This window comes from Capricornis sumatraensis, chromosome 4 (genome assembly GCF_032405125.1).
Source record: "Capricornis sumatraensis isolate serow.1 chromosome 4, serow.2, whole genome shotgun sequence".
NCBI classification, from domain to species: Eukaryota; Metazoa; Chordata; class Mammalia; order Artiodactyla; family Bovidae; genus Capricornis; species Capricornis sumatraensis.
This window is the reverse complement of record NC_091072.1, coordinates 95802542-95829690: the sequence shown is the minus strand read 5'-3', so window position 1 is coordinate 95829690 and position 27149 is coordinate 95802542.

Genomic DNA, 27149 nt, shown 5'->3' with positions numbered 1-27149 from the left:
TTTCAGTAAATTCAAGTGAATAAAACTGAGTAACACTATCTTGAGTATAAAACAAGATTTACATATAATACAAAATAAAAAGGCAGATGTACTTGTAAAGACTGTCAAATTTGCTCTGAATGCAAGTCCAAAACAGGAAGAGATTTTAACATGTACTGAGAGATTACAGCAGAGTTGAAATGTGTGCAGCCTCCAGGAGTGAATACTTTGAAAGGTATCAATCACTTGGATTATACATTCAGAAACTTCTGTGTTTTAACATTTCCTTCCTGTGGGTATTTGCAAGTTTAGACACCTAAGAGCCAACCTCCCTCAGCCTTCTCAGGGTCACATCTCCCAACATTAAAAAGATTAGTATCATTGACTAAAGCAGCTGTTGGCTTTAATAAGAAAGAATTTTAGAAAGAAATAAGTTTACCTCTTACAAAACAAATGTAAACCCAAATTTTATCCCCAAATTAGCTAACATATTTGTTTATTTTAGCTAGTATGAAATGTTTACTGTTCAAGACACTGTTCTAAACACACTGAACATATTGATTTCATCTTTACAGGAACCTTATAAAATATTAATAAATTCTATTATCAGCTTTATTTTAAAAATGGAGAAACTGAAATCAGAGAGATTAAGAAACCACCAAAAATCAAATAACTCAAGAGGTAGACAGAGGACAGAAACAAAGGCAACTCAATCCAGAGACTACTCTCTGAAATAAAAGGCTATCCTGCCTAGAGTATTGGCTGTTATTATCATGACAAGTTAGGAAAGTGTGTTTCAAAGGTGATAAAATTTGCAGGAATGAGGAGATTTAACAAAGAAATTTCAGTCATCATCAAGTTCTTCTAACTGCCCATTCTTCCAAATGCTAAAGATGTCTGTGATAATACCACTAAACCTGCTCACCTAGCTCCAGATCCCAGGTTCCAGACTTAATAGATGTAGTGAAAGTGTCTGCCTTGCTCTCTTATAAAGCTTTCCTATTTCATGACATATACAACCACAAGACTAACACAAGCATGATACTACGAGGGTAGAAAATGCAAGGTTCCTAAAACTATGTTAGGCACTGAGGCTGCACCTAGAAAAAGCGATGTAATCACCACCTTGCTGGAGTTAAGAGGTAGACAGAGAAGGCAATGGCACCCCACTCCAGTACTCTTGCCTGGAAAATCCCATGGATGGAGGAGCCTGGTGGGCTGCAGTCCATGGGGTCACTAAGAGTCGGGCACGAATGAACGACTTCACTTTCACTTTTCACTTTCATGCATTGGAGAAGGAAATGGCAACCCACTCCAGTGTTCTTGCCTGGAGAATCCCAGGTATGGGGGAGCCCTGGTGGGCTGCCATCTATGGGGTCGCACGGATTTGGACATGACTCAAGCAACGTAGCAGTCAAGAAACAAGCAAATAAATGAGTGTTATTTGAATTATGATGGAAATAAACAAGGCACTGTGGTAAGGGGATGATCGAAAGTTCTAGAGAATCACAGTCAAGCCCAAAACACTGAAACCCTGTAAGGCCAGGTGGCACAGCAGTGACTAAGATGTACAAAGTTAGTTAAGTCACTCAGTCGTGTCTGACTCTTTGCAACCCTGTGGACTGTAGCCCACCAGGCTCCTCCATCCATGTGATTCTCCAGGCAAGAATACTAGAGTGGGTTGCCTTTTAGGAAAAAATTATGAAACCATTATCCATATCTGAGTGGTACAGTTCAAATGGCATTTTTTAAATAAAGGGTTTAATAAGGGGTTAAAAGGCAAAAATTCCTCTTACCTGAAGAGTCCTTCACACCTGATTCTACTATATTTTGGCTGAGCCTCTGAGAAACACAGGAGGTTCCAGGAATCTGCATCCACCCTCACCATTGTATTGTTAAATACACGCGTACCCTGCACTGCTTACTGTCTAATTCACAGTAATACAAAAGAAACCTAAGAGCTTGCTCGAAGATGAGGATCCTTGTTTGTCAACCCACAAGTATGAAGCAGTCTTCGTGAACTGACCTACCTCGGAAAAAACCTCTCTGAGGATGCGGTATTTAAACTGAAATCTGATAAATGAGAGGATACAGTTACGCAAAGCTCCAAAAGAAGGGCATAACAGATCTGGTTCAGAGTAAATTTTCCTCAAGACGGATAATAGGAAAATGTCTCTCTATATTGCCCTCTTTCTTAATACGTTTTTACTTTATCACTTCCCAGTGCCATGAAACCTTCCCTGGTGGCTCAGATGGTAAAGAATCTGCCTGCAATGCAGGAGACTCAGGTTCAATCCCTGGGTCAGGAATATCCCCTGAAGAAGGGAATGGCTACCCATTCCAGTATTCTTGCCTGCAGAATCCCATGGACCGAGGAGCCTGGTGGGGTCCATGGGGTCATAAAGACTCAGACATGACTGAGCAACTAAGCACACACACACCATGAAACCAGCATTCTGAGAGAAGATGTGGAAGCCGTTGTCAAAAGAAGCAGAGGGGTGACTTGGGTTCTCTTATTTGGGGATCTTATCTGCTGGTGGGCTCTTAATGTCTTTATGCACAGCTCAAGTTCCCAGATGCATCTGGGGACTCCTATCGTGATGCCAAAGACACTGCTTAGATTGAGATGTGCTCTTTTAAAAGTCAAGCATCCACACGTCATGATAAAACTAGCACTAAAATCCCATCCGTACTGTAAAGAAAATGGCAGGGAGGCGGAGCTCTGCTCCAACTATACCTAATCAAGAAGAAACTTAAGAAAAAAAGCTAAGAAATGTAAAATGACATGGTACACCTCACAATGTGATCCTGTTCATGGGTAAGGAAACAGAAAATGTTAGCTGAAAAAGCAGAGGAATAAAGTTTATTTTGAAGCTAAATTGGGTATCCAGGATTATAAAGTCCAATTCCAACTGAGTCTCCCCTTTTTTAAGTACACACACCAAGAAGAAGACAAGCAATCAAATCTTGCCTTTACTTTTAATGAAAATACTTCCAAAATGTACAACTCGATTTCCAATATTTCATTAATGATAACTCAGGGTTACAAATGAAGCCAAATCTGCCAGTGGAACTAGTGTTGACACACAGGCACAAATGGCTTAGCTTGTCACTCACAGGCAGTGTGCAAACCGTTCCCGAGGTTGCTAAGCTGTGGTGATCACCAGGCCTCCAAAATGTCACCCTGATTCACAGAAGGCTGTTGAGCAGAAGGCTCATGTGCCTGTGCATGTCCACATGGGACACACGCCTGAAATCACACACCCCTGTACCCTGGGCTGCAACTCTGGTCCATGAGCTTTGTGCATGCATCTCTATCATTGACCCAGCCACTAGAATGTCTACTGCTGTTACAATCCCTTGTTACTTCTAAGCTTTTTAGTCAGCTGTTGCAGCTGTTTATAATCTCCACTATTCTCTTTGCATTTCTTCAGTGATTATTCAAAAAGCATTAAGAATTAAGTCTCCAAGCACGGTGTTAGGCACCAAATGAACAAAACAAACATGTTACCTGATCACACAGAGCTTATTAATGCAAAATAGAGAGTGGGAGATTAAACAAAAAAATAAATATGTCCTTACAACTTGCAGTAATACAATACTATCAAGGGGAGGAATAGGAATCAGTTCACTGAGACTCAGGTTCCAGAAAGCTTTTCTGAGGAAGTAGTAATGAAACCAAGGCCATGAAGGATAAGTAGGAGAGAGCCAGGAAAGAGTGGAGAGAAGACATTCAAGAAATAATGTGCTTCCCTGGTGGTCCAATGAGCAAGACTCTGCGCTCCCAATGCATGGGGGCAGGGGTTCAATCCGTGGGCAGGGAACTAGATCCCAGCATGCCACAACTAAAAGTTTGCATGCCACAACTAAATACATAAAGATCCTGCCTGCCACAACAAAGACCAAAGGTCCCACACACTGCAACTAAGATACAGCACAGCCAAATAAATATTTTTTTAAAAAGAAGAAAGGTGGTGCAACATGGTTAACGGCCCAAGAAACAAGGTGCAACATGGTTAAAGGCCTAAGGTCAATGACAGTCGGCATATGTGAGGAATGGAAAGAATGGAATGTGAGGAACAGAAAGAAGGGAGGGCGAAGCGGAGAACTGAAATGACGGAGGTGGGGGAAGAAGCAGGAGCCAGATCATGGCATATAGGTCGTAGTAACTATTTTCAGCACAAGGACTAGCCAATATTGACATGATCCGCTTGACTGCACTTTAAATGATTGCTCTGTCTGTTCCCTGGGGCAGCACCAAGAAGAAGGCACGAGTGGAAGGCAGCATGCCAATTACAGAGGCACGGCGGTAGCGCAGGTAGACTCCTTCTTGTCTTTTTCTCAGCGAGTTCCTTCTCCCCTCCAGTCATGTGTACCTGACTCTTATTTTTCATGGAAAACCTTGACTTATTAGAGACAATGGAATCCCTCTTTTCTTCTATGTGACAAATCATATAATAGTGTAAGAAAAGTTCTGATGCTTCTCAGCTGTATTCACTGCTCTTGGAAGCTGCTTCATCATTACAGCCTGAAGATGTTTTAAGATTGTGAAGTTCATCCCCAGATAATTAAGTGTTTATATTCCCTTGTATCTAAAGGAGATAGTTCCTAAAATTCTACTGGAGATATATATATATATATATCAAAGTGAAAGTGTTAATCACTCCATTGTGACCAACTTTTTGCAACCCCATGGACTGTGGCCCACCAGGACCCTCTGTCCATGGAATTCTCAGACAAAAATACTGGAGTGGATTGTCATTCCCTCCTTCAGATGGGATCTTCCTGACCCAGGGATTGAACCTGGATCTCCTACATTGCAAGCAGCTTCTTTACTGCCACCCATATACAAGCACACACAAGCATATATAAGTATATATCATACACACACACTTATTTAACTGAAAGAATTTACTATTTTGGAAGTATAAAAACATTTGCCAAAATTTGATTTCAATGCTGACTCACATTGCCTTAACATTTTATCACAGGGGTTCTTAACCTGCAGTCTACACACCTCTAAGGAGAGATTGTTCACCAGCTCCCTGGAAGAATATGTAAATAATCAGATACATTTGTGCTTAGAGATTCTCCTACAGAGGTCTGTAACACTCATCAGCTTGTCAGAAGGGTTCAAGAGTGATTGACTGAGGTCAACCTACCTGTGCCTAGCAAGCCTTCCCATCACCCATGGGCACATGACCAAGGCCTGGTCAGAGTCCTCCCTGGCACTGACATATGAAGATGAAGAGAAAGAAACCTTTTCCACTGGACTTGCTAAGCTTAGGCTGCAATGGCCTTGTCCCCTGCCAAATGGAAAAAATGAATCTCTCCAAAACAGAACAAATGTGTAAAGAAATAGAAACATGGGTAAAAAAAAAAAAAATTTAGGCAGATAGATTTTTGCCATCATTGGGTCCCTGGTTCCACTCATTAAGGTCTAGTTCTTGTATCTCTTCTTCCAATTCTGAGATCTACCCTAGTGTTCTTCCAAGTTATTTGAGATGATCAGTTTTTTCAGTTAAGCTAGTCTGAGTTGGACTTCTCTGTCTCTTGCAGCAGAATTAGTTCTGGCTTATAAATAACCCCTGAATGCTTAAGAATCATCTCTTTAATGTAGTGATCTGGTAGCAGAATCCAACAGAGATTTATAGATATTAAAATTGAAATTGAACTAAAATACAAATTTATATTTGACCAGCTAACATTCAGAGACATTACTGTGACTTAAGAGACCTATATACATTTTACTGGATTTAATTCTAGTGGAAGAAATTAAAACCCAATTAGACACCTGCAGAAAGCTTATTAAATCATATTTACACATTAAATGTTTGCTTAATAAAACTAATAAACCATAAGATCACTTGAGGTTATAAAGCAGATGGCATATTTTAGATAACTTTAAAGGAATGAGGCAGCTATCATTAAATTCTTTAATCCATTACATGTCATAAAAATAACTCTAAAAATTCCATAATAGAAAAGGAACTGTGAGTCTTTTCAATTTGATTCTAGTGGTAATAATGATATAAGGAGCAAAAACTGGTAAATCACAAAATATAGAAACACTGCCCAATCAATAGTGCATGTCTCTAGAACATCCTTCAAATCAATAAGATATATAATAATGACAAGAAGCACCTAAGATAAATGAAAAAAAAAAGTGAATTGTAACACAGCCCAGAACCATTATCCAAACTATTTCCAAAGTGCATTTAACACAAGAATGTAATCAGTCTTCTTAACTTCAGTTACACAGGTAATAAATAAAATGTGTCTTTTCTCCTTCATATTAGAGAGTCAAAACATTCCAGAAACCTCACAAAACTATAGTTTTGAGACTTAGACAACCCTAGCACTTTGCTGCAGACTCACACCTGCAGGCTTTTAACAGTATCTAGATCATTCAAAGTATATAATTATCAGTTACCTGAGATGTAAATTATAAATTTAATTTTCAGTCAAGTATCAATAAATAACAATGCAGTGAAACCTCATTGGGAATAGGTGTTTTAGATACACAGATTTCACCAAACAGATAAGGAGACAAATAATAGAATGAGAGGCAGTAACGTATGGGGTCCTTCCTGGTTGCACTTTACATATATGATGTCATCCCGGCCTCACAGCATCCCTGCATGGGGGTATTACCTCCACTTTAGAGAGAAGAGAGATAAGAAAACAGAAGTTCACAGCACTAACTAACCTGCCCACATCACTTAACATAAGACGTGAATGTAAACCCATTCTAATGCCAAGTCATATCACCAGTCATATGCCTTCTTTTATTTAGAACATTTTTAGTTGATAAATGGTCATAAAATGGGAGGGCTTCCCTTGTGGCTCAGCTAGTAAAGAATCTGCTTGCAATGTGGGACACCTGGGTTTGATCCCTGGGTTGGGAAGATCCCCAGAAGAAGGGAAAGACTACCCACTGCAGTATTCTGGCCTGGAGACTTCCATGGACTGTATAGTCCATGGGGTTGTAAAGAGTAGGACATGATTGAGAGACTTTCACTTTTACAAAATGGGAATGAATTTTAGATGTGAATTTCCTTTTTAAATAGAAATAGTGAATATATTTTCTTAATGTGTCAGGGATAATCGATATGGAGGATTTTCTTTTCATTTTTCTTTTGAACCCCACCAAGCCAAGCTTGTGATTATTCTACTTGCTGTCGTTGTGTATTGTGTATTCCTAATAGTAGCTTTCCACATACATGTATGTATACACACACACACACACCTTCAAGTTTGCTCTTCCAATCTGCTATGGATGGGAAACAAGATGGCCATGCTGAGAACCATAGGTTATTAAGAGTCATAAAATTCGACAAGAACCCAGAAAGTCAATTCCTTATCTTCACGGTTACATCTTTGAAACCTCCTCAGTTTATTTTCTCACTTCTAGTAAAAGTTATATCCTAAAGAATTGACATTTCAGAAAGCAGGATTAGAGATAGAAAATTACCTCCAAATATGTGAAATGTGACTGTAATTATATTCTTAGGCAATTTGGTCTAAGATTTTTAGCAAACAAGCTGACTTCTAAACATAAACTCTACCAATAACTGATGAAATAGATTATGCTTGCATTTTCAATCCTTTACTCACTTATTAGCATCACTCTGAAATGGTATTCCTTATAGCCTATAAGAAGACTTTCTTTTCCTGGGCTCCAAAATCACTGCAGATGGTGACTGCAGCCATAAAATTAAAAGATGCTTGCTCCTTGGATGAAAAGCTATGACAAACCTAGACAGCATATTAAAAAAGGGACATCATTTTGCTAACAAAGGTCTATATAGTCAAAGCTATGGTTTCTTCAGTAGTCATGTATGGATGTGAGAGTTAGACCATAAAGATGACAGCACTGAAGAATTGATGCTTTTGAACTGTAGTGTTGAAGGAGACTCTTGAGAGTCCCTTGGACTGCAAGGAGATCAAACCAGTCAATCCTAAAGGAAATCAACCTTGAATATTCATTGGAAGGACTGATGGCAAAGCTGAAGCTCCAAAACTATGGCCACCTGATGCAAAGAACTGACTCATTGGAAAAGATCCTGATGCTGGGAAAGATTGAGGATAGAAAGGAGAAGGGGATGACAGACGATGAGATGGTGGGATGGCAGCACTGACTCGATGGACATGAGTTTAAACAAATGCAGGGAGATAGTGAAGGAGAGGGAAGTCTGGCATGGGGTCACAAAGAGTCAGACATGACTTAGCACCTGAACAACAACAACATAGCATATCCCTTATCCTATCCAATCTTCTTAAAAGAATATCTGATCCTTTCTGTAACAATGGAGGTTGTCATTTTTGTACATGTCTCAAGAACAGTGCGGAGCATTCTATGTGCAGGGACTCATTAATTTTCATAACCATGCAGGTCTTCCAGTAGTGGTTGCACACACTGTGCTCTTCAAATTTTAAAGAGAGCTCTTTCAAATTTGTAGTCATTTAGGCTACAATATGAACTATGCTTCCTGGGGAAAAGCAATGCCCAACTCAGGCAGTGGCCTAAAATCGGTACCACTTTGTTCTCCTTATCACAGAAATTGAGGAAACGAAGCTTGAATAGTTATGTAAATAATAAAGCTACATCAGAAAGAGCAGTCTGAATCACAGATAAGTGACATCCTATAGTTTCCTATAGACTACTGTTTAATTGTTACACTTTAAGACATGCCTGCCAATCGCTGACTAATTGTGCCACCCGAATTCATATGTTGAAATCCTAACTCCTAAAATGATATTAGTAGGATGTGGGGCTTTTAGGAAGTAATTAGGACATGAAGGTAGAGCCTTCACGAATGGGATCAGTGCCCTCACAAGAAGAAGCATGATAGTTTGCGCTCTCTCTGCCATGTGAGGCGACCACTAGAAGACTGAAATGGAAGGAGGGGCCCTTACCAAGAACTAGACATGCTGGCAATCTGACCTCAGGCTTCCAGGTTCCAGAACTGTGAGAAATAAAGGTCTGTTGTTGAAGCTGCCCAAACTAAGACAATATCCTGTACAAACACTCACAGTGCAGAAATGGTCTAGGTTAGTAGCAGATTATACAATAACAACCTTGATTCACAGTCTTGTTTTTCAAGAGCACTCCAGAATAAACAAAGATCCAGGACAATCCTGAAGATTCTGAGTGATCCCTCAAACATAAGAGCAGCTTGAGAATCCAGCACTCCACATTAGGCTCCTTAACCAACAATCCGTCTTCACCTGAGATCCACAAGAGCCAACATATTCTTAACTAATGAACTTGACCCACACAATGCCAAGGCTGACACCCAATTATCAGACCATCTCCTAAATAAGTATAAAGGTACACAGAACTGACATCTCTGACCTATACTCATGCTTAATCATGAGTTTGAACTTAGATTGAAGGTATTTTGCATTTACCTGGAGATACACAATCATCATACAATACTTGCTTATCCAATTTTCTGAGATTGAGACTTAGTTCTTCCCTAAGCCCATACATAGCTTTTATCCTGAAAAACAAAGTGCTTAAGAGTGTAAGGGGATTCCAAGGTCAATCTGCAGTGGATGAACTGCAGGACCCTAGGTAGAGCTTCTATAAGAATAAACCATTGCAGGACACATACCATCACCCCCACTACATAGAAAATTCTACTTCAACACAGTGAGGCTGGACCATTTCTTGAGTTTTTTGAGAGCCCATTCATTCCTCTTTTTTAATTAAGGATTTATTGAGTACCTAGTCTACATCTAATACTAAGTTTAACATTACACAATGATGTACTGAAATAAGTAAGGAATAGTTTCTATCCTCAAGAAACTCAGAGTCAAGGGAAAGAGGAAAATATAAAAGTAAATTCTCAAAACATAGCAGTGCTAACAAAATATGAACAAAGTGCTGGGAGAGTAATGAGCTCTGCCTGTGGGTAGCCCAGGAAATGAGAAGTATTCACAGGAGGAAAAAAAAAAAAAGGAATTTTATCAATGGGTTTTGTAGGACAAGTAGGACTTTGCCTGGTTAAGAAGCTGAGATAGAGCTAGTGGGAGTAATCTTATTCTTCCTGTGTAATTAAGTATGAGTGTGTAAGAGGAGATTTTTCTTTCTGCTCTCATCATATTAGTGCTTGTTTTCCTTTGACTATATTTTCTTTGAGTTTAAAGTAGGTAATCAGGAGAGATTCACTAGTTTTTTTTTTTGGATTAAAATGGAATGGGCTGGATTCAAAATATTTGAATTGTTCTATTTAAAATGTTTTTTAAGATCCATTAAAAAATCAGTGTCTTGACTTTGCAACAGTTCATGTTGTGAAAACATGAGACATTTTTCTTCAAAAAGTATAACTTAGAGGTCACAATTAAATTAAACATCAACATTCATTAAGATCAAGTTAATACTCCCTGAAAATTAGATTACTCTCCCCAGTGTGTATTTAAATTGGCAGCTGGCAAGTAGTGTAACAGGTTCCACACTGTCACACCACAGCAACACAGAAGCCATTACACTGACATGAAATTATTGCTGAGAGGCTGATCCCTGAGATCTCTTCCAGTAAACTCCAAGAGCTGAACTACCTATCAAACAACAGTGTCAGAACAGTTATAAATTACCACAGCTTTACAGAACTCCAGAGCTATTTCCAAAATCTAAACAATTCCTCTTTTATAGGATAATAATATAGCCCAAACCCAATGGCCCCATCACCTTAAAGTAAGATAAATGTAATCAAATATATTCTGATAGAGAAAAGCTAAACTAGTGATTCATGATATCTATAGTCGCTTCCGTCGTGTCTGACTCTGTGTGACCCCATAGATGGCAGCCCACCAGGCTCAGAAATGCTACTTGCCCAGAATTGCTGTCATGCACCTTGCTTACAGAAATACCTTCTTTTTGTAATATTTGCTCTATGTCTAGACACTTTCATTTCTGATGAAAGTGTCATCCTAAGGTCAAAGTCCCACATTAACCACACCAGAACCTAACAGCAAGGGTCTATCACCACCCAGTTCAATAGATGGGGGATACCCACTCCAGTATTCACGGGCTTCCCTGGTGGCTTAGATGGTAAAGAATCCACCTGCAATGCAGGAGACCTGGGTTTGATCCCTAGGTTGGGAAGATCCTCTGGAGGGGGACATGGCAACCCACTCCAGTGTTCTTGCTGGAGAATCCTCATGGACAGAGGAGCCTAGCAAGCTACAGTCCATGGGGCCACAAAGAGTCAGACACGACTGAGCAACTAAGCACATCTTCAAAGTAAGATAGTATTTAGGGTTGTATAGAAAGGCTATTTACAGACTATGTGCTTCCTTGTAAACACCTAGGAGTTGGTGGGGCAGGATGGTATGCACTGATGGGAAATGATACAAATGAGCAATCTAATTATTCCAATGCTGCTCAGACTTGGAGACAAAAGCAAGAAAACTGATAGAGAGAAATGAAAACCCATCCTCTTCTGACCCTATTTGGCCTCTATACTGCAGTATATATGCAACATCAACCCCTATTTTTAGACCTCTGCAATCCCACAAGCGTAGATCATTCCTGTGCCACAAGTCACCTTTGAGTTAGCAATGCCAACTTTAACATTTTTCACCTTAAAAATATAATAAGGATATTATAAACAATATAACTGAAAGCAAGTGGTATTTAAAATGAATAGTTATAACTTTAACAGAATAACATTAGCCTAAAAATAGATTGAGAGAATGTATTAAGTAGTAATTAAAAGAAAGAGTGACAAACGTGCCACTTAGCTAATTCTATCCTCACAATAGCTTTCACAGTTGAATATGGAATGCTGGCTGTTCTAAAAAAAAAATGCTAATGAAACAGTCTTGTTTGTTCTTTACACAATACTGATTAATCTTTAGCGATTTTAGCCAAGAGAGTTCTCTCTGAATTGAAAATCTGATTGAAGAAGGAAAGACAACTAAATGCACAAGTTGGTCAAAGTGATTTTTATAATAGTCCGTGACCACTGTTACCTTACCTGACCTGCCTCCTAAGAAATCCGTATGCAGGTCAAGAAGCCACAATTAGAACTGGACATGGAACAACAGACTGGGTCCAAATTGGGAAAGGAGTACGTCAAGGCTGTATATTGTCACCCTGCTTATCTAACTTCTATGTAGAGTACATCACGCAAAATGCCGGGCTAGATGAAGCACAAGCTGGAATCAATATTGTTGGGAGAAATATCAATAACCTCAGGTATGCAGATGACACCACTTATGGTAGATGAATTATGGCAGAAAGCAAAGAGAAACTAAAGAGTCTCTTGATGAAAGTGAAAGAGAGTGAAAAAGCTGGCTTAAAACTCAACATTCAAAACCTAAGATCACGGTATCCAGTCCCATCACTTCATGGCAAATAGATGGGGAAAAAAATGGAAATAGTGACAGACTTTATTTTCTTGGGCTCCAAAATCACTGCGGATGGTGACTGCTGTCATGAAATTAAAAGAGGCCTGCTCCTTGGAAGAAAAGCTATCACAAACCTAGACAACATGAGTTTGAGCAAGCTCCGGGAGTTGGTCATAGACAGGGAGGCCTGGCGTGCTGCAGTCCATGGGGTTGCAAAGAGTCGCACAAGACTGAGCGACTGAACTGATGACCTTTATTGGGGCTTCCCAGGTGGCACTAGTGATAAAGAACCTGCCTACCAATACGAGAGACATAAAAGATGCGGGTTCGATCCCTGGGTTAGAAAGATCCCCTGGAAGAGGGCATGGCAACCCACTCCACTGTTCTTGCCTGGAGAATGCCATGGACAGAGGAGCCTGGAAGGCTACAGTCCATAGGGTTACAAAGAAGTGGACACAACTGAAGCGACTTAGCACATACATGACCACTGTTGCAGAAATGGAATTAAAAACAAAATCTTCTCCTGACTCTAAACACTCTCCCTAAAGGTGGTATAGTAAAAGATAACACTTACATTTTTGAAGAATTGTTACAATAGAAGGCAATGTGCATCACACGAGATCCACTGGGAAACTGCAAAGCTGGAAAGAAATCTCTTTCTTTTTATATAGTCAAGCGGACACAAATTACTGCACACATATTTTCAAGATAAACAATAGTTGGTTCTCAAGCCAAAGGACTTAACAGCACAATTTTGTCACATGTAGCTCACCTTATATTTACCTGGTAATTGGGGGAACCATCTGTGTTAGGTAATTAGCTTTATTTAGAGAAGAAGCAGACTTCTCATTCTTTATGACAAGAGGTAATTTTGCAGCTTGGTGAGAAGGTCCCACAAAAGTTAGGCTCCTACCATGCCAGAGACACAGGGATGCAGGGGCTCTTTCTTCTTCAGTGCTGACATTTCAAAGGGATGGTGCCCAGGCCCTTGAGAAAGATACCCCAGGGTCACAAAGCTGAGGAAAGGTGCATCCAGTCTTCAGAGGATATATATACATTTCGAAGAGAGGGGAAAGTATGTACAGGTAACAAGTTTTCTAAAGTAAAAAAAAGAAAAAGAAAAAGGGAGGGTGGAGTCTCTTCCCTTATTTTATTTTATTTTTTTAATATTTATTCATTTATTTGGCTGCACCAGGTCTTAGTTGCCGCACGTGGGATCTAGTTCCCTGACCAGGGAGCGAACCTGGGCCCCCTGCACTGGGAGTTGAGAGTCGTAACCACAGGACCAGCAGGGAAGTCCCTCTTCCCTTATTTTAAACAGTGATGATTAGGCTTCTTAATTTTTATTTGTCCTGATACCAACCAGGTTCAGTGTGATTGTTGTTTAGTCGCTAAGTCACGTGTGACTCTTTTGCGACCCCATGGACTGTAGCTCCACCAGGCTCCTCTGTCCGTGAGATTCTCCAGGCAAGAATACTGGAGTGAGTTGCCATTTCCTTCTCCAGGGGATCTTCTCGACTCAGGGACTGAACCTGAATTTTCTGCATTGGGAGGCAGATTCTTTACCACTGAGCCACCTCCAAACTCATTTACAGAAGATATGTGACTATTGCAAGTTCTCAGACAAGAAAAATGTAAAACAAAAATGGTTCTACACCATCAAATCAGCACAAATTAAAACACCATGCCAAACCACATGCATCATGAACTACAATGATTATTGATAATATATTTCACCAAGGGAAAGCAACTCCTTAATAAGCCTTTGTTTCCTTGCCCAATTCTGACAGGGATGATGATTTCATTTTTAATTTGTTCAGAAGTAAATTTATAATGATAACCAAAGGGAAACATTTTTGCTCCCTATATGAGATTGTCTATCTATACAATCATTAGCCATTAAAAATGTATTACACTGAGAACAAAGAGAAGTTTCGCATTCTTCTAAATAATGCATTTTACCCTACAAAAGAGAAGTATAGTAGAGATAAGTTAAATGAGTCAACTTACCAAAATTCCCAATCAGTCCTATAGTTGGAACATACATCTGACTGATAATGCATCTCAGACAAATAGTTCAAACCATTTAATGAACTTTCTACCTACATACAGTCATTTTTCCACTAAGTGCTCTTATAAAGCATCATCTAATGTTAGCATTAAGAGGGATGTGTCACACCAATCAATAGCCAAACAAAACAAAACCACTAGAAATCAGAAGGGGATAATGCAGAGAGCAATGCTTTCTGATGAGACCTTTAGAGGACAACATCAAAAGGAATCATCCAGAGATTCTTCCATTACTATATTCCATGCAACGTTGATAAGTTACTAACACAGCTCCTATTTAATGAAAATAGGTGCAATCTCAATTCTTCCCTCATGAGCTTCAATTCCCTTGGAAAAATACTTCAACAAAAAGGAATATCATAAAGAAAAGAATAAAGGCTTAGTGAAAACATTACATACAGTTTTAAATTCAAACATCATCCAAAACGTTTTCTGAGTTTTGGTGTTTGGGGAGGTGGAGGAAGGCAAAAGGGAAGGGATGCTTCAGTGCTGTCAAATATAAAATCTGTTCTCAGATCTGATGTGTTTGGCAAATTAAAAGAAATCATAAGAGAATCACTAAAGATGACACTCTGGCCTGCTTGCTGAGAGTCTGTACAGCAACAGTATACTTTCCTTTAGTATATTCTCCTTTAATTTACATGAAAAGAGAGCTGTGTCTCCAACACTCACCCCCTAACTTCCTACTGTGAAGACAGCTGCCTTATTTGCCTTTCAGCAAATTAAAAGTTAAAATAGCTTCCCTGTCAGGAGAAGCAGCAGCAGCGGAGAGACTTGCAAAAGAGCTTCATCTTACTGCTGTACAGCGTTCTGTTTCCAAAGGATCATTGTTATCTTTTGACTCCAGCAAAGAATTTCTCAAGAAATGAGAGTTTTGCTTTACTAACTCACTGTTAGCCTCTGCACTGCTCCATGACAATGTATGTGTGCTCAATCGTGCCCCATTTTTTTGTGACCCCATGGACTGCGGCCCCACAGGCTCCTCTGTCCATGGGATTTCCCAGGCAAGAATAGCGCTGTAGGTTACCATTTCCTTCTCCAGGGATCAAACCCGGTCTCCAGTATCTCCTGCACTGCAGGAGGAACTGCGGAGCCTCCATGATAAAGATCAAGACAAAATCCCTAACAAACATTTCTTAACCCTCCTCATGCATTGATTTTTTTTTTTTTTTTGCTTTCATATACTTAGACTGTGAAGATACACCCTCTATCCCTTACTGATAAGTAATTAAAGGTAATTAATAAAAAGTGAAAAGCAAAGAAAAAAAAATTAGGTCCCTCTGTGCCGTGTTTAGTCGCTCAGTTTGTGTCCCACTCTTTGGGACTCCATGGACTGTAGCCCACCATGCTCCTCTGTCCATGGGGATTCTGCAGGCAGGAATACTGGAGTGGGTTGCCATGCCCGCCTCCAGGGATCTTCCCAGCCCAGGGATCAAACCCAGGTCTCCCACATCACAGGCAGATTCTTTAACTGTCTGAACCAACAGGGAAGCCCAGGTCACTCTGTAATGCAGGCAAAAATTTTTAAATAGCTCTGATATTTTCTTTAAAAAAAAAAATTGAAAAGAGACCAATCAGGGTTAACAAAGTTATCAGAAAAAAGATCATTTCTTCAAAATGGCAAAGGCAAAAAGGAAGATTACCAAAGGGAATATCAAGTAAATGCAGACAGAGTCCTAAGTTTGATTGGACTTTATTTTTCCAAATAAACCAAATTCTGTCTTAAAAATGAAAAAAAAGAGTGAGTTCTGACGAATTTTTTAAAGTCATGTTTTCTTAGTTATAGTATAGTATCCTCAAAATTTTTCAGGATTGTGATTTAATGAACTAAAATTATTTTACGTAGGGCTTGTATTCAGAGAGGAAATCGAAATAAAAGACCTGAAAGAAAAATTATTTCTTTAGGACACTCACTGGATTTCTTTTTTTTTAATTGAAGAAAAATTGCTTTAGAGAATTTTGTGGTTTTCTATTACACATCAACAAGAATCAGTCATAGGTACACACATTTCCCTGGATTTCTTAACTCTTCTGCATTTCTATTTTCCTCAGTGCACATTCATAAAAACAACCTCTTATTTCCACATTTAGCATATAAAAGTAGCTTTATTTTGTTAAAATCTCCCAGATGACTGAAATAAGAATGCTATTAAATAGAACATAAATTACTATAGTATTTATTACGTTAATATTGTTAGTATCTGCCAGACACCATTAAAATTATCTTCTTTTTCCTATCTTGCTTGAGAAGCTATAAACAGTATTGTCTAAATAACTTATTCTTTCATTTATGTTTTCATGGTTTTTTGTTGTTGTTTTCTTTTTGCCATACTTCATGAAAAACCATATGGAAGCTACTACCTGTGTATCAGTGATTTCTAATGTGTTAAAAGATTAGATTGTTTAAGAAATGCAAGAAATCATAATGTCTCACAACTTAAATTTATTTTGTAAAGCCAACCAAGAGCAATATTTTAGATCATGGGTCAGGTTGCTAAAAGCCTCCAACTGAAAAGATTTTTAATAATAATATAAATTATTACCATTGCCACACACATTAGATACTTGATCTAATATTTATAACAATACTGTTGAATTGTATGTGTGTTCCCATTTTACAGAAGGGCAAAGTGCATTGCCCAGGGTCACAGATACTAACTGGTAGAGAAAGGCTTTGAATGAGAGCCTACTTGAATCCAAAGTCCAGGATTTTAGCCACTACTTATATTAACAGGCATATTTATTATTGTCACACTGTTGTAATTATACAAGTTGTTTTTCTTAGTACGATTCATGTCTCTAAGCATCCTCAAAGATTACCCTAAGAATTTTATTTTTATTAATAATTTTTGTCAGAGTTCTTTTATGGGACATTTCTAAATCAAGGGCATCATTTAATGGAACAGGAGCTGATCTAATTATGGATTATTGAAATGCAGTGTGATTTTGGTCATTTAGGCCAAAACTAATTTCTAAAACTAACACAGCACCGTCCGTTTTTAAAATAGTTTCTCAATATAGTGACCTCTTTTAAGTACTTCCTTCCCCATAATTTGGCTATTTTCCATTTTTCTGTTAATCTCAAATCCTGAAGAGAAACTATTAAATTCAGCCTGATCAGAATATCACCAAACTGAAAACTAACAAGAGTTACCTTCCCACTTGTACCAAGGTTGTGTATGCTCCTCTCTCTAGGCCCCCATTTTCCAAGTTTATATATCAGATCATCTTCATGCTATTGCAGAAGGCCAGTATTTCACACTGTACTGATTTTTTTCAATTTATGACAGCATGTTACAAGAGCTAGGGTAAGATTTTTACAGTTCATGATTCTCTAGCCTTGGATCAAGCCATGCTGCTGCTCAATCTTTTTCAGTCCTTGTTAGCAGAGATTGTTGTATCTAAACTGAAATATATAGAATGGACAGTGCCAGGTTCAAATTGCAAACCATAAATTCAGATGGGCAAGAAATATTATATATTGATGTTTCTATAACCATGTGATGGAAATGTCATTTCAATAAATTTAAAGATGCATCTTCTCATCCACACTCACCTGCTCTCCCCACAGTCATGGTTTCCCAAGGTTAGATCTGATTTCTACCTTGCGGAGGGAGCATAATTGTACCACAACCCAAAGAGTATGGAATGAATGTCATGCTCTTTATCTGCAATGGTATCTACTCAGATATCCAGCTTCCTTTTTAGTCTTTGGCCACTGACCCAAGGAAATTACTGCCAGGTGTAAATTCATACCCATCCACAATCGCCCCTTCACCTCCAGATGCCTCAACTTCAATAAAATTATTCAACTGTTTTTCTCTGCAACCTTCTGTGGTCTAGACTCCCAAATAACAGAAAATAGTATGGAAGGAGGTAGAAAGCATTAGATAATCAAAAGAGAAACCAACCACATTTTTAAATAAAGTGAGATACTAGTTCTGTAACTTGTCCAAAAACATGAAAATAATTTATCAACTTTAATATTTGGAGAGCTTTCCAATGACATTTTCACAGAAACAGGATAAACCATCCCAAAACTGTAATAGAAATATAAAAGACCCAGACTAGCCAAAGTGAATTTAAGAAAAAAAAGCTAGAGTGCCAAATGCCATGATTCAAACTATATTACAAATCTAAAGTAATTAAAACAGAAGAGTCTTGCCATAGAAGCAGGGAATGAAGTACCCGGAAATACACCTACACTCATATGGTCAATTAATATATGACAAAGGAGTGAAGAATATACAATAGGGAAAGAACAGTCTCTTCTATTTGAGAAAACTGGACAGCCATATGCAAAAGGACAAAACTGGACCACTATTTTACATCTTTCACAAAATTAACTCAAAGTGAATGTAAGACTTGAAGCCATAAAACTTCCAGGAGTAAATATAAGTGGTAAGCTCCTTGACAATAGGTCTTAGCAATGATTTGTTGAATCTGGACATCAAAAGCAAAAGCAACAAAAGCAGAAATACACAAGTGGGACTACAAAAAACTAAAAAGTTTCTGCATGGCAAAGGAAACTATCAACAAAATGAAAAGGCAACCTAGTGAACAGGAGAAAATATTTGCAAATTATACATCTGATAAGTTGCAAGTGTCCAAAATGTAAGAAGAAGTCACGCAACATAATTACAAAACAAAAACAAAATCCAATTAAGAAATGGGCAAAAGATGATCCAAATAAACATTTTTCCAAAGAAGATGTACAGATGGCTGACAGGTCTAAGATACTCTATATCATTTATTATCAGGGAAATGCAAATCAAAACTTCAATGAGATATCCCCTCACATCTGTCAGAAGGGCTACTGTCAATAGGACAATAAATAACAAGTCTTGGCAAGAATGTAGAGAAAAGGGAACCCACATGCACTATTGCTGGCAACATAAATTGGTGCAACCACCATGGAAAAAGAGTACTGAGGTTCCTCAAAAAATTAAAACTAGAACTACTATATGATTTAGCAATTTAATTTTCAGATATTTATCCAAAGAAAATAAAAACACTAATTTGAAAATATCTATATATTCCCATGATCATTATAGTATTCAGTTCAGTTGCTCAGTTGTGCCTGACTCTTTGCAACCACATGGACTGAAGCACACCAGGCTTCTCTGTCCATCACCAACACCAGGAGCTTGCTCAAACTCATGTCCATCAAGTTGGTGATACCATCCAACCATCTCATCCTCTGTCATTCCCTTCTCCTTCCATCTTCAATCTTTCCCAGCATCAGGGACTTTTTCATTGAGTCAGGTCTTCACATCAGGTGGCCAAAGTACTGGAGTTTCAGCTTCAGCATCAGTCCTTCCAGTGAATATTCAGGACTGATTTCCTTTAGGATAGAATGGTTGGATCTCCTTGTAGTCCAAGAGACCCTCAAGAGTCTCCTCCAACACCCCAGTTCAAAAGCATCAATTTTTCAGTGCTCAGCTTTCTTTATAGTCCAACTCTTAAATACATACATGACTACTGGAAAAACTATAGCTTTGACTAGACAGACCTTTGTTAGCAAAGTAATGTTTTTGCTTTTTAATAATGTTGTCTAGGTTGGTCATAGCTTTTCTTCCAAGGAGCAAGCATCTTTTAATTTCATGGCTGCAATCACCATCTGCAGTGATTTTGGAGCCCAAAAAATAAAGTCTGTAACTGTTTCCATTTTTTCCCCTTCTATTTGCCATGAAGTGATGGGACCGGATGCCATGATCTTAGTTTTTGAATGTTGAGTTTTAAGCCAACTTTTTCACTCCCCTCTTTCACTCTCATCAAGAGGCTCTTTAGTTCTTCTTTGCCTTCTGCCATAAGGGTGGTGTCATGTTATTCTTGCAGCATTATTTACAGTTGCCAAGATATGGAAACAACCTAAGTGCCTATCAATGGATGATCAGATAAAGAAACTATATGTAGCTTTCTTTCTCTCTCTCACAAACACACACATACACTATGGAATATTATTCAGCCATAAAAATGTATGAAATCTTACCATTTCTAAGAGCATGGATGTACCTCAAGGACATTATGCTAAATGAACTACATCAGAAAATATAAATACCAAATGCTCTATATTACATGTGGAAGCGAATACAGAAATAAACCAAGCTCACAGATACAAGAACAGATTGTTGGTTGCCAGAGGCAGCAGATAAAGTGCAGGAGAAATGGGTGAACCATTTTTGTTTTTCTTCAGATAAACTGAAAAAAAGACACAAGCAGATGTTTTCATAGGGGCTTTCGAGAAACTGTTGCTCCCTAATTTAAAAGAAAGCAAAAAAGGAAGACATACAAGGAAAAGTTCCCTCCCTACCTACCTGAATGGGGCACTGGTATAGGGCTACAATGTCTGGGGTCATTTTTTGAAGACAGGGTGACAATCTCAAGGACCCAAAGGTAACAAGATGAAGAAAGCAGAACAGAGGTGAGGAAAGAGCTAGGATTCTTCATGAACTCACAGAGATGCCACCTCATCTCTGCCTACTCTTGGTAAAGTGAAGCAATTAAATACTTTGCTGAACTGCTCAAGCCATTTTAATGTAGTATTTGTAGCCAAAAGCAAGATGACTTCACTGGCCAGATATTGGACTAATTTACACTCAGGCTTCTCTCATGCTGAAAACTACTCTTGGGAATTTAGGGAGCAAAAGAAGAGAGAACCTCAGTGCCCCTCCACTCTGGAGCCACCTTGCCAGCCTAGACAGCTTGTGAAAGTGTCCAACTCTTTGCAACCCCATGGACTATACAGTCCATGGAATTCTCCAGGCCAGAATACTGGAGTGGGTAGCCTTTCCCTTTTCCAGGGGATCTTCCCACCCCAGGGATCGAATCCAGGTCTCCTGCACTGCAGGGGGACTTTTTACCAGCTGAACGACCAGGGAAGCCCAAGAATATTGGAGTGGGTAGTTTATCTCTTCTCCAGCAGATCTTCCTGATCCCAGGAATCAAGCCAGGGTCTCCTGAATTGCAGGCGGATTCTTTACCAACTGAGCTATCAGGGAAGTGCGACCTGATGCCGATGTGTCAGGATGCTTCTATATTGACTAAGCCACTTTTCTCCATTTCTGTGACACCATCCATTTCCTGCCTTAAAGTGGCCTGTATTGTCTAACAAGCACAGAAAGTTATTAGTTTGGGGAATGTGACACAGTATTACAAAAACAGTCTTTAAAAAAACAATGAAAAATTTAGAGTGTTTGGCTCCCTGATTTCAAATATGTGCTGTGTTGTGAAAGTGAAAGTGTTAGTTACTCAGTCGTGTCCAACTCTTTGGGACCCCATGGACTGAAGCCCATCGGCTCCTCTGGCCATGGGATTTTCCAGGCAAGAATACTGGCGTGGGTTGCCATGCCCTTCTCCAGGTGATCCTCCCAACCCAGGGATCGAGCCCAGGTCTCCTGCATTGCAGGCTGATTCTTTACCATCTGAGCCACCAGGGAACCCAAATTTCCCTTTGAAGGACTGAGAAATACTTTAAGAGAGACAGTTGCTCTAGGAGATGGCCACCTAACTCCAAGGGGCAAAGGGCCCACATGACCACAGTTAGGGAAGATGCACCTCAGACATGAAGCACAACCTTGTCGGTAAGGAAAACACAGAGGTTCCAATATGAATCCACAACTGACTGTCACAATGAAACATACTACTAATTATGGGTGTTCCCTTGCAATTAAGCTGCTCTCATGTGCTCAACTCCATACAGCCTGCTCTGGCCTCTGGAGTGAGTAACAACAGGAATTTATTTATCAGTTGCCAGGGTTCCTGACCAGGTGGAAGACAGTACATAATCTGCCTGCCAATGCAGGAGTTCAGTTCAGTTCAGTCACTCAGTCATATCCAGTTCTTTGTGACTCTATGAACTGCAGCACGCCAGGCCTCCCTGTCCATCACCAACTCCCGGAGTCCACCCAAACCCATGTCCATCGAGTGGGTGATGCCATCTAACCATCTTATCCTCTGTTGTCCCTTTCTCCTCCTGCCCTCAATCTTTCCCAACATCAGGGTCTTTCCAAATGAATCAGCTCTTCGCATAGGTGGCCAAAATATTGAAGTTTCAGCTTCAACATCAGTCCTTTCAATGAACACCCAGGACTGATCTCCTTTAGGATGAACTGGTTGGATCTCCTTGCATCCAAGGGACTGTCAAGAGTCTTCTCCAACACCACAGTCCAAAAGCATCAATTCTTCCGTGCTCAGCTTTCTTTATAGTCCAACTCTCACATCCATACACAACCAGTGGAAAAACCATAGCCTTGACTAGATGGACCTTTATTGAGAAAGTAATGTCTCTGCTTTTTAATATGCTGTCTAGGTTGGTCATAACTTTCCTTCCAAGGAGTAAGACCTGGGTTCAATCTCTGGGTCGGGAAGACCTCCTGGAGAAGGGAATGGCAACCCACTCCAGTATTCTTGCCTGGAGAACCCCAGGAACAAAGGAGCCTGGTGAGCTACAGACCATGGGGTCACAAAGAGTGGGACACAACTGAGTGACTAACACTTTCACTCTGAATTCTTCTAAGCAATTAAGGGAGAAGAAGCCTCTGCTGCTGCTGCTAAGTCGCTTCAGTCATGTTCGATTCTGTGAGACCCCAGAGATGGCAGCCCACCAGGCTCCGCCGTCCCTGGGATTCTCCAGGCAAGAACACTGGAGTGGGTTGCCATTTCCTTCTCCAGTGCATGAAAGTGAAAAGTGAAAGTGAAGTAGCTCAGTCACGTCCGACTCTTAGCAACCCCATGGACTGTAGCCCACCAGGCTCCTCCATCCATAGGATTTTCCAGGCAAGAGTACTAGAGTGGGGTGCCATTGCCTTCTAGTCCTAAATAAATACTACAGGGATTTGGGAACAATGGCATTTGCACATTTACTGCCATAGGACTTTTCCTCTAATTTGAGCACCTTGTGAGACCCAGATAATAAGCTTTAGTGCTGTTCCCCAACATCTAAAAAGGGGCCTGGAACACACTCACAAGAATCATAGTCACAGAAAAGGATGCATTATGGGCTGAATTGTGTTACCCCCAAATTCATATGTTGAAATCCCAAGCTCTAGCATCTCAGAAAGCAAAATTCTTTGAAGCGGTGATTAAGTTAAAATGCAGCTGCTGCTGGGAGATGGTGGGTTTGGAGGGGGTTCATCTAGTACAACTAGTATCCTAAGAAGAGCCAACAGACAACAGAGATGTGTATGCACAGAAGAAAAACTCTGAGAGGACAGAGCAAGAAGGTGGAAATCTGTGAACCAAGGAGAGAGGCAGCAAAAGAAATCAAACCTGCCAATGCAATGATCTTGGACTTCCAGCCTCCAGAACTGTGAAAAACTAAATTTCTATTGCTTAAAGCACCCAGTGGAGAAAGCAATGGCAACCCACTCCAGTACTCTTGCCTGGAAAATCCCATGGAGAGAGGAGCCTGGTAGGCTGCAGTCCATGGGGTCACTAAGAGTCAGACACGATTGAGCGACTTCACTTTCACTTTCATGCATTGGAGACGGCAATGGCAACCCACTCCAGTGTTCTTGCCTGGAGAATCCCAGGGACAGCGGAGCCTGGTGGGCTGCCGTCTATGGGGTCGCACAGACTAGGACACGACTGAAGTGATTTAGCAGCAGCAGCAGCAGCAGCAAAGGACCCAGTCTGTGATTTTCTTATGGTAGTCCCAGCAAACTCATACAAATGTGAATAAATATCTGGAATTCATTTCAAAATAGTATTTTCAGATTTCAAAAACTGCCAGTTGTTTTGTCAGCTGAAATTCCTAAACCTGTTATTGATAGTTCTCTCATAATTGTGGATATTGTATATGCCACTTTATATTTGTATTGTATTACAGTTACAGTAATTCACAACAGATTTAATTTTGCTATTCTGAGATGCTTTCAATTTTGTTTTCTAAGTATAACAAACCGTATTTTAGGAAATGTGTTTTAGGAAATACGATATTTTAGATGGGAAATTCCACATACTGACCAAATAAATTCAGTCTAAGACCCCACATCTTTCTAACAGGTATGTTTAGGCTGATTATTTAAATGTTTAGCACTTAAAATGTTTCAAGCACCTAATCGTTATGAAGTTTAAATACTTCTGCAGTAAAAGTTTGTCTCAGATACTGCCTTAATTTTTTTAATAGATTAAATATAATTAAAATACACACCAAGAAAAAGGAGAATGACTTTTATGTTTTATTTTTTATGTGACAGACACAAATAATCTGGGAATAAGATCAAAATGTTTTTTTATGTAACAAATAATCTGAAAAAGCATAGACACATAATATTAAAATAGTAATGTAATATAGTCTGCCACATCAACTCTGAAAATATGGTTAAATACCGAATGTCCTTAATAGTTATATATTTTGGGAACTAGTTCATCTTTTTCTCTTTGTATTTGAGGTGCACAAAGTTGGATTAATCATAATCTTTGGCTTATACAATACTCACATCATTGGTAATTATATGACCCACTTCCACTTATTTAGCCATTTTTGAGTCACAAATTTGCCCATCCAAAAGAAATTAAGAGGATCCTGAACCACATTCAGCTACATGGTCACTTCATATGACAACCTTTTCAATTCTGAGACCTGAGGCAATAACCATATTCATTTCCATATTCAGCATTCCCTCGATGACCTTGTTTAAGAGACTTATTACATCTAGCTGTATTTCAAGAGATATTTTAGTTATTTTTAACTTTATAAGAATGGTATACTTTAGAATGATACTTTTACTTAGGATTACATAGATAAAATTCCCTCATATTTGTAAACACTGTGTTTTACTTGACTACTATCTCATGTTATGTGAATATATCCCAGTTTATTCATCCATGCTTCTACTGATACACATTTGGGTTGTTTGCAGGTTATTCTTTAACTAGCACTAACAGGAACACCCTTGTACATGTTTTCTGTCACCCATGACCATGTGGTTTACTGAGTATCTAGCAGTGGAATCCTAGGATATATGAAAGTGCAACAAAATGTTCAATGTTTTCTAAAATGATTGCACCAATTTACACTCAGACCCATAACTAACATCTAGTGTATCTATATCCTCTCAAAAATTATTGTTTTCATGCTTTTAATCTTTTGCCAAAAGTTCCCATGCTCTTGACACCAGTTCTTTGTCAGTTGTGTAATCAGAAATATCTTCTCCTGGTTTGTGATAGGACTTTTCATTTTCTTTAAGTGGTCTCTTGATAAATTTCTTATTTTAATATAGTAAAATGTTATGTCTTTTCTTTTATAGTCGAAGTTTGATGCCTTATTTAAGGAATATTTTCTGACTTCTGGGTCTAAAATGCAATCATGTGTATAGTCTACTAAGTGTTAAAAAAATTTGCTAACATCTAAATTCTCAGTCCATCTAGAGCTGAGGGTTTTTTTTAATATCCTGTAAGGATTGAATTTCCTAGTTTTCTTGATCCTTATGAACTATTTATTCTTCAAGCATTGATCTCTAGTTACAGGAAACTGCTATTACACATTTCTAAAATAAACTATCCCAAAATTCTGATATTACTTACTTATATTAATGCAATACCTTCCTAAACGAAAACCTTACACAGTAGTAACTGAAGTAGCTAATTCTATCACATACAGTAAGAATGATTATAAAAAGGAGAGAAACAACTAAGAATTCCTAATTCCTTCATCAAGACATATTTAAAAATCTATTTTAACTAATTGGAACACACAAACTCATAAATACACACACCATACCTGGAAAGCAATAGCAATGTGGAAAAGGCAAGCATAATCAGTGCTCTGCGTATCCACTTGTATATTGCTTATTTTGATTTCTACTCTAAAATGAAATCAAGTTAACCTCTACCTTATGCGTAGAAGTGTTCCAAGGTAGCTCAGATGGTAAAGAATCCACCTGCAATGCAGGAAACCTGGCAGGCTACAGTCCAAGGGGTTGCAGAGTCAGACATGACTGAGTGACTTTCACTTCACTTTATATATAAAGTTGGTTCACAAAGAAATGGTATACCATGGTTTCCCTTGTGGTTCAATAGTAAAGAATCCACCTGCCAATTCAAGAGACACACTTTAATCCCTGATCCTCAAAGATCCCACATGCCATGAAGCAACTAAGCTTGTGTGCCACAACTATTAAGCCTGTGCTCCAGAGCCCAAGAGCCACAACTATTGAAGCCTGCAGGCCCTAGAGCCTGTAATCTGAAACAAGAGCAGAAACTTCAATGAGAAGCCCACACACCACAATTAGAGTAACCCTCCACTCACCATAACTAGAGGAAAGCCAACATAGGAGTAAAGACCCAGCAGAGGCAAAAATTTAAAAAAAAAAATTAAAGAAGTGGTATACCAAAAAGTAAATTAATTGCCAAATATCCACTATCTCAGAAGAGGTTTTGTTTCTCTTTTTTTCCACCGTTTTACTCAATAAAAATGACAGTATTTGATTTCCAATCCATTTAACAAATATCTATTAAACATCTACTATGGTTGAAGCACTGACCTAGATAATATAAAGGACACAAATTTGCTCTATAATATAATCAGGGAGACATAAATTTATGGTGGGACCAACCATGATAAGTTATATAATGGAAGTGCCCACAAATGTTGACTGGGTTCAAGAACGTTGGTAACTATTAAGTACCTACAAGGATACAGCATTGTACATTTCAAAGTTCTCACTAAATAGGCATTTTTTTTTAATAAAAATTTATTTTAATTGGAGGTTAATTACTTTACAATATTGTATTGG